The 12,961-nt window shown below is 44.9% G+C and overlaps 1 protein-coding gene across 4 annotated transcripts in view; it reads right to left on the reverse strand.

Annotated features, from left to right (window-relative positions):
- The window catches only part of LOC143824094 (potassium voltage-gated channel subfamily A member 1), a 148,783-nt gene that overhangs the window by 73,921 nt on the left and 61,901 nt on the right, over positions 1 to 12,961 (reverse strand). For 3 of the 4 annotated variants that reach the window (XR_013226685.1, XR_013226686.1, XR_013226684.1), the window contains exons 4-5: positions 4,708 to 8,433; positions 2,641 to 2,707 (exon numbers count right to left, since the gene is read on the reverse strand). The gene's annotated coding sequence lies outside the window, so the exon portion shown is untranslated. Of the gene's footprint in view, positions 1 to 2,640; positions 2,708 to 3,869; positions 8,434 to 12,961 lie in introns of those variants that run through there. The other variant, XM_077310974.1, reaches the window with a different exon arrangement.

A 12,961-nucleotide genomic window follows, 5' to 3' on the forward strand; every position in this document is an offset into this window, starting at 1 on the left:
AACCAAAGCATTGTTTCCAGGTGATGCCAGCATGTCATGTTCATTTCCTGCTTCTTCCCTCTCCATGCCTGTTAAGTTCCCTTGGTTTCTGAGAGCCCGACATCGGTATGTTGTGTTAAATTCCAGCACTTCTCCCTGCTCCTGGAATGTGTACCCTCCCCCCATCCTCCACCAGCCTTTACAAGGGACCTGGCAAACCCCTAACTGAAGCTGAGTCTATGGAAAGTTGCCAGCTCAATGGGATGGCAATCCCATTGAGCTTTTGGGGGGTCAGGCCAGGCGATACACTGTGTCACACAACACCACTTCCAGCAACGCAACTGGAATCGCTGTCACGGTGTCACAACAACACTAGACCTAGGGAACCTCTGGAATTATAGCTCATCTCCAGACAACAGAGATCAGTTCCCCTGGAGAAGATGGCTGCTTTGGAGGGTGGACCCCATAGCATTACACTCTGGTGAAGCCCCTCCCCATTCTAAATCCCACCCACTCCACCCCCAAAGTCTCTAGGTATTTTCCAGCACAGAGATGGCAACCCTTTATAAGACAGTCACACAACAGTTTGTGTAAACATCTCACTTGCAAAGCAGATGTGAACAAGTACATTAGCAACTCCCCCACCCCATTATTACAAGCTGCGTAGTGGATGTGTGACCAAAATAAGCAAAACACTGCCCTTTCTTCTCATATGTGCAAATGGAAAATATGTTTTGTTGCCCCATTCACACAGCATGGCAACCATGCCTGTTGGGAAGACTATGCACAGTGGAGCCTTCCATTAAAGCATGGTTGAAGTGTCGAAAATGAACACTAAAAAGAGGCTAGTGCAGGGGTGGCCAAACTGTGGCTCTCCAGAGGACCATGGACTACAATGACCATTAGCACCTGCCAAGGGCTCATGGTCATTGTAGTCCATGGACCTCTGGAGAGCCACAGTTTGGCCACCCCTGGGTTAGTGTCTTTTTTGCAGTGTGAGGATAATGAAACTGACAAATCTGTTGCAAAGACCAGGGGTAGTCAGCCTGTAGTCCTCCAGATGTTCATGGACTACAATTCCCAGGAGCCCCTGCCAGCATTTGCTGGCAGGGGCTCCTGGGAATTGTAGTCCATGAACATCTGGAGGACCACAGGTTGACTACCCCTGGCAAAGGGTACAGAGGTAATGTACAAAAAGCACGTCAAATTCTTGAAAGCACTGTGTCACCCTTAAGGATTTTACATCTCCAAGTTTCAAGAGTTTTTAGCCTGGAAGGGAAAATCTGGATGCTGCCATGTTAGAAGGCCAAAGAGATCGTGGAAATGGTGCGTTCATCCTTTTTACACTTAGGCATTTCAAATATGTTCTCTTTTGAGACTCATCTACTGTTTCCATCGCTTGGTCTACCTATCACTCCTCCAGATGCAGAATTCTTGGGAACTCTTCCAAGAAGAGGCCATTTAAAAGTTTGCAAAGGAAACTATGCAAGATGTGAGTCCCTCTGGAGTCCCACGATCCAGGGCAGTGTCTGAGGCCAGGAAAGACTGACTACTTAACTCAGAAATTAATTCCACTGTGCTTACCTGGCTTCCCTGCCAAAGTAGCCCTATAGTACTGATCTCTTTATCTAATTCATTTATTTACCTTGCCTTTCTCCCAAAACTGCTTACATCATTCTCCCCCATTTCGTTCTCGCAACAGCCCTGTGACATAGGTTGGGTTGAGAGAGCATGGTTAGCCCAAGGTCACCCAGTTGAGTTCCCATGGCACAAGTGCGGATTTGAACCTAGGTTTTCCAGATACTAGTCTGACACTCTTAAGCGCTCCATCATACAATCCTTTGGTCCTGCTCAGCCAGCTGGAGGTTTAGGAGGACAACCACGCCAGCATAATGCCACAAGAGATAAAGATCCCATCATGATTCTACCCCAGTGTAACCCCGAAGTGGGCCCAATTTCGATGCCAAAGGGGCTACATTTATTTATTTCCTCGAAACATCTTTATGCCACCTTTCCACCCCAACAGGAGAGGCTCAATGGATATCTTAAACTCCCCTTGGGCAAGGGATCCATTCTTGTATCCATTCCAAAAGAAATGATATTAAGTCACTGCCTCTGTGATTTTGAGTGCGGAAAATAAGACCTTCTCCCCCATCTCCTGCCCCATGGGAGCAGCCCTGTTAGATCAAAGAATTCTGGTTAATTCTGTACCCAATCACAATTCACTCACGGACCTATACAAATCTCTGATAGAAGAACCACATTTTAGAACCAGGGTCCCCAACATACCACTCGTGGGGACCATGGCATCCATGGACCCCTTTCCATTCCTGATGCCTGCCAAGTATTTTTAGAAAATATTCCAGGCCAGATGGGGTCTTGCCAAACAAGTCTTCTGATTGGTCTTTGGAGATCTGAATTGGCTGTGTGTATTTTTTAAAAATTACAATGGGAATGGCTATCACCACAGAATAGTGACCTTCACTGTGTGACAGAAGGTAAGATGGCAGCCATTTTGTGGCCGCACCCACATGCTGTGGACTGGTGGAAAATAAATTAAATTAATTAATAAATCAGGGGGTTGGACTAGATGACCCTGGAGGTCCCTACCAATGATTCTATGATTCTAAATCAATAAATGTGAATTCTAGCGGAACTTACTTGCTTTGGTTATGCTGTCCCAGTTCTTCCTTTGGATTTCTGTGATCCAGATGGCATAAGGAGACCTCTGTGTACAGAGCAATGATCAGGATTAATTCCAATCAATTATACTAGAAAGGGATACAAAAAAACCCAGCCCTTATTTCATTGCCCAAGGGACCTCCACATCTGGCTTAGTCAGAGTTTTCCCTGCTCAAGGGAGTTTCATCTGTACAAAGAGATGCAGTTATCAGTGTGGCCAAGGAGTACCTTGGCTTCTTTATAGACCCTCCAGTTTAAAACAAAGCTTTTCCTGAATCACCGAGCATTAGGGTTGTCTACAAATCAAAATTTCATTCCCCTTGCCAGTCTGTAGGGAAGGGAGGACGAAAAGATCAGGGATAGGGTAAATGTAAGTCTTCAGAATTGTTTATAGTAAATTCTCTACCACTTTTATAAGAAGAATTTTTAAAGAAAACAGTTACCCTGCTTCCTATGACACATGAACAAAGGCACTGTGTGCCTTTTACCAGCTTTTACCATTAAAAAAAAAATTTAGCTGTCATGACGAGGGAAGGATACCCCACACAAGATGGATGGCTTCTAAAGAGCCTGAAGGCTCCCAGTTTTTCCAGAAGAGGCATCCAGTATGTTTCCAAAAAAACATTCAGCTCACAGAGTCAACCTTTGAAAACTATGACAGTCCTCATGGGGTTGTCTAGGCTGAGACGCCAAGAGCTCTTACATGCTCTGAACTGTCATTTCATTTGTACCTGGGCTGAACTTAAAATACAATATCTGAGGTCACTGGGGTGCCACTTAAGAGGCAGGGGAAATATTCGCTGCAGGTAAAATTTGCAAGGAGGTTTGGACTACTGCCCTCCAGTCCAGCATTTGATCCTGTCATGGAGAACCACGCAGATGGTTCCGGATTTAGGCCTGAGCACATACTTGGGCTCTCTCCCCGCCCCATTCCCTGCCTCCAAAATGACCAAGGTGGGCAGCAGCATCAAGATTGCCTCTCTCTCTTCCCACTGTGTGCAGCTGGACAAAGGACAACCCAAAGGACACACAATAGGGCCTATCTGTTAACAACAGGGGTAGTCAAACTGCGGCCCTCCAGATGTCCGTGGACTACAATTCCCAGGAGCCCCTGCCAGCATTCGCTGGCAGGGGCTCCTGGGAATTGTAGTCCACGGACATCTGGAGGGCCGCAGTTTGACTACCCCTGGTTAATAGTCAATTTACATTTATATCTACCTATATATTTATATCTACCTATATAGTTGCCAACCTCTCGGTTAGGCCTGGAGGTCTCCTGGAATTACAGCTGACCTCCAGATTCTACAGCCCTGGCCTGGATGGCCCATCAATTCTTGGAATCTAAGCAGGGTTGGCCTTGGTTTGTACTTGGATGTGAGACCTCCAAGAAAAACTAAAGTCATGACATGGAAGGAGACAATTGCAAACCACCTCCAAATGTCTCTTGCCTGGCTTCCAGACACAATCCTACTATCATGGGATCTCCCAGCTACACTGCACACTGCAGCTACACTGCACACACGCCATACGATAAGTAAATCAATCCAAATTACATCCCAAACCAGAGATGGCAACCCTATAAACTCCACTTACAGACTGATTTAGGCAAGAGCTTTAGCCCATTCACACAAAACTTATAAAAGCTTTAATAACAACAAAGTTGAGGAAACCAGTTGACCAGGGCTTCCAAATTTAGACCTTCCCAGATGCCTGGGATGCAACTGTGAGCTCCCATCCCTTCTGACCCCCTAGATATCTTCCCACCACCCTCCCCCTTCTGTAAAACTTGTGGGGCAGCTATGGCAGAAGGAATCCGTGCTCTGGGCCTCTCCCCCTTCATTTCTCCCTCTGCCCACTTATGGCATCCGGGATCCGCCAGGGTTAGAAACCTGTCTTTGACTCAAGCGGAGAAGGATTTCTGTGCCCACACATAGTTTGTAAGCATCCTGGCCTGCTCCAATCTGGCTTCTTTACTTAATTTCTTTATGCAACAGGCCAAAGCTGTAGCAGGCGAGAAAAGACAGTAAACGAATGAAGCAGACTTACCCCAACGAGAGCCACTTTCCTCCTCGGTTCCTTGAAGAACATCCCCAAGATGTGGGCTCTTGAGTGCCCCCCCGGCCAGAACTGCATATGGCAAAGTGAAGAGCTGGAAGTGTTGGCTGTTTCAAACCAGATGCCGCGTGGTACAGTCCTCTTCGTTAAACGTGGGACTTCGCACAACTGCACTTTGGGTTTTGTTGCAAGAGCCCATAAGCCACAGATCCCGTTTTTTACACCTTCCTTTAATCTGCAGAGAATGGGTAGCTAATGCTTGTACTCTGCCTTATGACCCGGAATTAATGCCATGGAAAGTAGGGCTCCTAGGGGCAGGAGCCTGTGACCTTGCATCATGGGCATGGAAACTGGGAGTAAAACTGGAAGAAAAAAGCATTCTTCCTGGATCTCCAGGAGGTAACACAAGGGGGGCCAGAGATTACTTCACCCTGTTTCCCAGCCGAACAAAGAGGTCATACCTGCTGGATCACACCAAAATTCCATTTCATCTTGCATTCTAGTGTCAACTGTGGCCTACCAGATTCTCCTAGGAAGACCACAAACAGAGTGTAAAGGCAACAGTGCTGTTACATGGTTCGTCCCCAGTGGCTGATACTCAGAGATACACTGCCCCTGCAACTGGAGGCTTCACCTACCTATCATGGTTAATGCCCAGCAAGAGAACAATCTGTCCGGAGTTCCTTGCATCCTTCTTTAAGCAGAGGGTTTGGGGACAGTGAATTCGTTACATTAATAATTATGCTCTGTGGGATTCCCCCCCCCCTGTCTTGAATCTACTACCATTCAATTTGGCTGGGTGATCCTGAGCTGTAGAGCAGACAGAAGGAAGGGGGGGGGGAACACTCTGTCTACATTCTCCACAACAATAATGGTACATGCTTTTATTGTATTTTACTCCTATGCCCAGCCTGATCATCCTCTTCTCATTGAAAGAGCCCCAAATGTCAGCCTTCCCTCATAGCCCCTTAATTGCCCATCCCATTCTATACCGTTTCCCGTACTGATCCCTTTGGTGAGACCCAGAACCATGAAAAGGATTGCAAATGCAGCTGTACCTTAAGTTTACAGAAAGCCGTGTTGAGTCTGGCTGTTTTATTTCCAGCCACTGATCATTCCTAAGATTGCCTCCCGTCCAAAGAACTGTGGATTCTGCAGTGAATGCCTCCCTTCAGACCTCAATGTCTCTTCCCTGGACCATCCCCAGAAATTCAGATGTCCGTCAGAAACCAGGAATTTGTGTACCACATTACATTTACACTACATGTTGTTTGTCGAGCGGTCCTTTTAGAGCTCTCACAAGCCACTTGGGTCACCACCCGCCTATCTGATTTGGTGTCCTCCACAAACTTGGCCATCTTGTTGGTCTACAGGCAGGAGAAAGTCTTTACACGTAAGCTAAATAACCCTTATTCCTGATATTCATTTCCCTCCACTATTTCAGCTCTTGGTTTCCTGCTGTTTAACCACTTAGCCCTCTGTAAGAGGAAGAGTTCTCATTTTATGACTCAGGAACCCCTGGCAAAAGTGCTTGTAATTTTGCAGAATATCTACAGACTCACCTTGGCCTCATTTTGTTGGCACTCTCACAGAGTACTAAAAAGACTAGTAAGACTCCTCTTTGTAGGATTCATGCAGATTCTTCTCAGAAAAGTTTGTTCTTCTATAATCCTACTATTAATCTTTTTTTTCCCCTACCAGTTTACTTGGGGCACCAAAAGCGAATATCTCTGTAATTTTCTTCTGGCTTCATTCCTAAGGCCCCTTTTAAAAATAGCTTACAGTCGCCTTCCATGACAATGCATATTCTTCTAAGAAGATTTAACAATTCTGAATTTGACCTGCTCTTGGGTATATACCATCTGGATATGGCAATGTATTGCTCTGTAATGTGTTAATTAGCCCTAGAGCAGGAGTGGCCAAATTGTGGCTCTCCAGATGTCCATGGGCATCCAGAGAGCCAGTTTGGCCGCCCTACCCTGGAGAATAATTTGATGTTACCACTTACCGTGTTCTTCAGATGCCCAATATCTTTTACAATGAAGACTGCTACTGATAATTTACTTGGGTCCATTCCGCACGCATTGATGTGATTTCAATATGCTTTTGCAGCTGGATTTTCCTGTGCGAAACAGGGAAATCTATTTCTAAAGTGCACCGAATGTGCATTCTCCAATGTGTGCAGAATGACCCTTGGCTTGTCCACATTTCCTTTGTTCTCCTTTCATAACTTTTCCATAACTTTGTTGTCTGACGGCCCGGCAACCTTCAGGCTGGTTTTCCCACTCCTGCAGTTTTAAAATGCATTATTGCTTGCCTGGATCAGAGCAGACTTTCTGGGAACGCCACCAAAGCTCTTTCAACATTGCTGACAATTCCAAGGAAGAACCATCTCTTCTGATATTTTTTTCCTTTGTCTACTCTTTTCCCCCCGTGAAACATTCAGCTGAATGACCCGTCTGGTTGAAACTGCAGAAGGATTTAAGGGCAAGCAAAACACTGATGGGATTTCACTCTAAACCAGCCACAGAGAAATTAACTTTGCCGTTCCAATTGAAGTAAGGATTTTGTCTGATCACGTGCCAGCAGATGCCAGTCTTCCGGTATTTGCTTGGCAACAAATGTGATTGTGCTCAGTGTTAACCAAAAGTGCGGCTCATGCAAAAGAGCTGTTTTCGGAATGGAGCAAGTGGGATAGTTCACAGTTCTGCAGAGAAGTTGTATCCTCACATCTGCCGCTAAACTGAAAAAGCAGTGCTAAGGAAGGGGTTTTGGCATAGGTCAAAGGGAAGCGAGGCTGGAGTTCACAGGAAAGGCCTCTGTGGATTAAGACAGCGACCTTGACACAAAAGAGAAACAGAGTACCCACAGGTTACCCATTGTTGTAGATAGGCTTTGGCATATGCTGATATGGAAGACATTAGGGGTTCAGTGGGTAAGACTGAACTCGAGTCTGCTTTGAGCTGTATATTTTCCTATTCATGAGCATTTGTCCGTGGATAAAAATAAGAATGCCCTTTCAAAAGCATGCATTAATATTTACTGATGATGCATCTCCCATCCTTTCCACCCTTCGAAAACAAAGAACCTTTCAAATGGTTCAAAATAGAATGGAAGCACATCCAGCCTGCCACATCATAGGATTTCTGGCAGATTTCAACCATGCTGCGGCTGACAAAGCTTCCTTGCAGAGGAGCTACCCAAGTTTGCTTGGCATGAAATTTCAAGGAGGTTTACATTCCTGCTCAGAAGAAAAATCCATCAAATTCTCAGGAATGCAAGAAGGGTTTTGTCAGAAATCACAACATGTGTTGAAGATGCATATTCCTGCACATTCCTTTCTGGAATCTTTTATTTAAAAAACATACCTGAATGCTCATAAAGACTCAGCACAAAATTTCAAGGTAAATCTTTTTAAGTTCCTTCAGGAAAGCGTGTAAAGAAATCTAACTGGATGGTTCCTGTAAGTCCAACAAAAATCCTTCCTGCACAAATGTGCACTTCTCCAAAGCCATACACTTTCATCCACGCTTAGATAACCCACTTCAGCAAGCATGCTTACCTGATTCCATGTCATACCACTAGAGGCCTGTATGGTTCCAGAAGTCAGCCGCTGTTGTTCACAAGGCTTCCTTATCACTGAGGTTCAAGCACGTTGAATGCAAAATCACTGCAATGCTTTCAGGGAAATCTGCATATAATCAACCTTAATAGCGACTTATTTCACAGGGAGAGATAAAGAGAAGATGGGATTCTTGAGAATTATCTCCACTGCAGGAGGGGCAGTATTAAATTTAGATAATATCTCTCAAGCCAAAGATTTCTTGTTTGAATTGTGAGGTAGGTCCAAAAAGACGCCATGAATTGGCTCTAAATATGTTGGACAGCGCTGGACTCATCGGTGCTAGCTATTGAGAAGAACAGTTTTTCCCTACAAAGTAAACATGGTTAAGTATGGGTTTCGTGAAGGTTAGCCAAGTTAAGAGTTTCTTTAAGAGGGTGTATTAATGCAAATTTTTGTTAATCCAGGCAGTTATGCTTGGTGATGAATGATAAGGCAATTTGAAGAGAATTTTCACATTTTTATTTTACTTTATATCCTGCCTTCCCCCCCAGTGGGAACTCAAAATACCTTGCATCGTTCTCCTCTGCTTCATTTTATTGTCAGAACAACCCTGTAGGGTAGGCTAGGCTGAGAGTATGTGACTGGCCCAAGGTCACCCAGCAATCTTCCATGGAATTAGGGATGGGCACAAACCAGTTCATGAGGCCAAATTTGGCACAAATCTGACCTGGTTCAGAACCCCCAAACTGATGTTCTGAGAAGGTGCTTTCCCTGAACATTTATAGGACTTTTGTCCAGTTCGGTTTGGCTGTTCAGGCCACTTAAACCTAACAGCTGAAAAGCGCAGGTCCGCAGCTGACCTGCTAGGTTTAATGGCTGCAAGCCATTTCATTTGTTGGTTTTGCTTTCCCCCACTTCCAAGCTAGGGAGGGGGAAGCAAAACAGACTAATGAAATGGCTGCCAGCCATTTCAACCTACCAGCAGGGCAGGTGCACTCATCAGATGTTCAGTTTAAATGGCTGAAAGACATTAAGCCTGTCAGTTTTGCTTCCCCACCCAACAAAACAAAATGAGCTGGTGAAATTGCTCACAGGCATTTAACTCTTCATGAGCGATTCCCCTTCCCTTTTCTCCTAGCCATGGTGGATCCAAACTGGAAGGTTTGGTTTGGGGGGGGGGGTTCAGCTCAGGGTTCGGGAACACCCCAAACCGGAATTTTTAAGTGTCGGAATCTGAACCTGGGTTTCCAGACCCTAATCCAACATTTTCACCACTACACCCCTCTGGCTCTCCAATTTTCAAATCTTAGTAACTGTGCACATTGGCTGAGGCATTGTTACTCCTTCAATTAATAATCATCTTTATATATATTTATTATTTTAAAAAAGAAGCATGAAATGTAAGCTCATGTATTTAGATGTGTTGAAAATCATGAACATTTTTCAGTGCTGTAAATATACTCTATTCTCTGACAGGAGAGGGTGAGCTGTACATTTATACCCCCTTCTCTCCAACAGGGATCCAAAGAGGCTTACATCATTCTCTTGTCTTCCATTTTATCCTCACAACAACCTTGAGAGGTAGGTGAGACTGAGAGAGTGTGACTAGCCCAAAGTCACCCAGCAGCTTTCCTTGGCAGACTGGGGATTCAATTCTGGGTCTCCCAGTCCTACTCCTCCACTGCACAACCCAGTCTGTCCTGCAGAATACAGGACTTGTCTACCTGAGTCTCAGGACAGACAGTACTTACTTAAATTATTCCACATATTCACCATGAGTTCATAACGGAGTGGAGGGGGGAGGAACAATAATCTTGTAATGGCATTTGGTCACATTTCATGATTTATAAAATAAAGTGAACAATTATTCTGCCCTGGGGCAAAGAGATTTACTTAAAATATCCCATGTTTTACTGTGTCTCCGAAGCAACTTACAAAAGAGGAAGAAGTTGGATTTAATTATTTATCAGATAGAAATAACTATTTTCAAAAATGATATTAAATCAATAAAAAATAGCTCTAAAAGGACTTTGCTCTAAGAACAAATCCCAAAGGAATTCAGCAACCATTGGCTGGTAAATATCAGCCCCAGGCAAACCAGGTTCAGTTCTCTGTCCTTTGACTCTAGGGCCGATGATCTTAACGAACAAGTGGAGAGGCCAACAGATCTCATCCCGCATGTAAAATACATCAGGCACCCGCCACACATCCTCCACAGTGACATATGTACAAACATGAATTCATACTTTGGCAGCAGCAAACTGTACAAATGAGCAACTCAGAGGGATGCCTCATCCCTCCCCTCCCCTTCCCAGGATACTTCATTCTACTTGCTAATGAAATTTATATATGAGATAAATGGAACTCAGAAAGCAAAGGAGTGTTTCATAGAAAAAAATGAACAGCAAGTAAGCACAAGGGGGAGCTGTTAAGACTTTGACTAAGGAGACAAGAGTCTGAACCTTGGTTAAGCCAAGACATTGGGTTAACACGAGAAATTCTTTCCTGAGTTAAATTACTTCACACGACTATTGCAGACAGGGCTGCCAGCTCAGGGTTAAGAAGTATCTGGAGGTTTTGCTGGTGGAGCATGAAAAGGCTGGGGTTTAGGGTTTAGACAAACTGGAGCGTGTCCAGAGGAGGGCAACAAAGATGGTGAGGGGTTTGGAGACTAAGACATATGAAGAAAGGTTGGGGGAGCTTGGTCTGTTTAGCCTGGAGAGGAGATCTGATAACTGTCTTCAAGTATTTAAATGGCTGCCATATAGAGGATGGAGCAGAGTTATTCTCTCTTGCCCCAGAGGGACGGACCAGAACCAACAGGATGAAATTAATTCAAAAGAAATTCCGTCTAAGCATCACAAAGAAGTTCCTGACAGTTAGAGTGGTTTCTCAGTGGAACAGGCTTCCTCGGGAGGTGGTGGGTTCTCCATCTTTAGAAATTTTAAAGCAGAGGCTAGATAGCCATCTGATGGAGAGGCTGATTCTGTGAAGGCTCAAGGGGGTGGTAGGTTATAGTGGATGAGCGATAGGGATGTCAGTGTCCTGCATAGTGCAGGGGGTTGGACTAGATGACCCATGAGGTCCTTCCAACTATTATTCGATTATTCTATGATTCTAGGAAAGGGAAGGACCTCAGTATATAATGCCATATAATTTACCTTCCAAAGCAGTCATTTTCTCCAGGAGGAGTGATCATTATAGTCTGGAGATCATTAGTGTTTCTGGGAAATGTCCAGCCAATAGGGTTGCCAGACACCCCAGCGGAGCTTGGGGGGGGATCCCCTGCTTTCAGGCACCACCTCCCCACCACTGATTACCTGGCTGTCAGGGGGAACTTGCCACCCAAAAGAGGGAGAACCATCTGACATGCAGCAATGTGCCTAAGGCACTACCCATGTGACCCAGAAGTGGTGTCATCACATCTAGAATGTCAGGGAGATGCTCTGGTATTTGGGCATAAACTCTATGGTAGAAGCTAAATTTACCATCGAATTTTGGCTCAAATACCAGAGCATCGCCCTGTTGTTGGAGATCACATTGGCAATGACATAAACATGTCGCTGTACGTTGACTAGGTTCCCAGTAAGCCCTCCCATCCCCTGCCAGTTGCCAGAAAGCAACCCTACGAGCCACCACCTGGAGGTTGTCAACCCTAGTTGAGGATAACATGGTAACCTTGCATGTCCCGTGCCCTGATCTCTCATAGGAGCAAGTGGCTGGAGCAGAGAAAACAGCAGCTGACCTAAGGACACATTGAGGCCTGGTATAATGTAGGGGCAGAATGAACCGGTAGAAATGAACTGCACCACTTCACAGGCTATAATCTTCAGACTGCCCTAGCAAGAGATAAAGAGCACAGCATGTGATAGGCCACTCTAGAAGGTTTCCCACTGGAGTTTTTACTCAGTCGAGTGGTACAAATGTGGGTATCCTCCCCTACAGTTTGAGGTGGTACAGACATTACACCATCACAGAGTTCCTCTTCCTCATTGTCCTGGCCTTAACTAGGATTACATCCCATGAAACTCAGCAGGATTTGCTTCTCAGTATACAAGATCAAGTTTCCAGCGAGTTCATGACTGAGGTGACCTTACATTGAAGGCCTTCCTAGATCACACTTCCCCAGAATACCAGCTCTTCTCCACCTGACTGGTTACATTCCCCTCTCTAGGATTCTTCCAACTTCCACCAGCTTGGTGATACATCATTTATTTATTTTAAGAAATCTTTATGTCATCTTTCTATTTAATAAACCTCCAACGCAGTTCACAATAATGATTAAAGTCTAATTTCGACAACAGAAATGCTAATTTAAACAACAGTTCATATAACCCCTCCTCTAATATGCTCTCAAGCGTAAAACAGCACGAGACGAGTACCAGAAAATAGAGGAACACACGTAGATCATTACTGGTACCTCACAACCTGCTACCGGAACAGCGTCCGTGCACTACTGCCAGGTTTGCAGCAGGCATAAGCAATCATAGCTGGTGCAGTGTTACAAAATGTTCCTGTCATATTTTGTATCATGGAAATCTCTAACCCTTTCCCCCTGAATTTAAAGTCATTCTGACCACATTTCCTTACTATAGTTTGGATAAACCTACCAACAACTGTGGGAAAGGGGAAAGTTGCCAATGGAGAACATGCCCGATTGGATAGAAGCATGTAAAATGG

The sequence above is a fragment of the Paroedura picta genome, chromosome 14, assembly GCF_049243985.1.
Source record: "Paroedura picta isolate Pp20150507F chromosome 14, Ppicta_v3.0, whole genome shotgun sequence".
Classification (NCBI taxonomy): Eukaryota; Metazoa; Chordata; class Lepidosauria; order Squamata; family Gekkonidae; genus Paroedura; species Paroedura picta.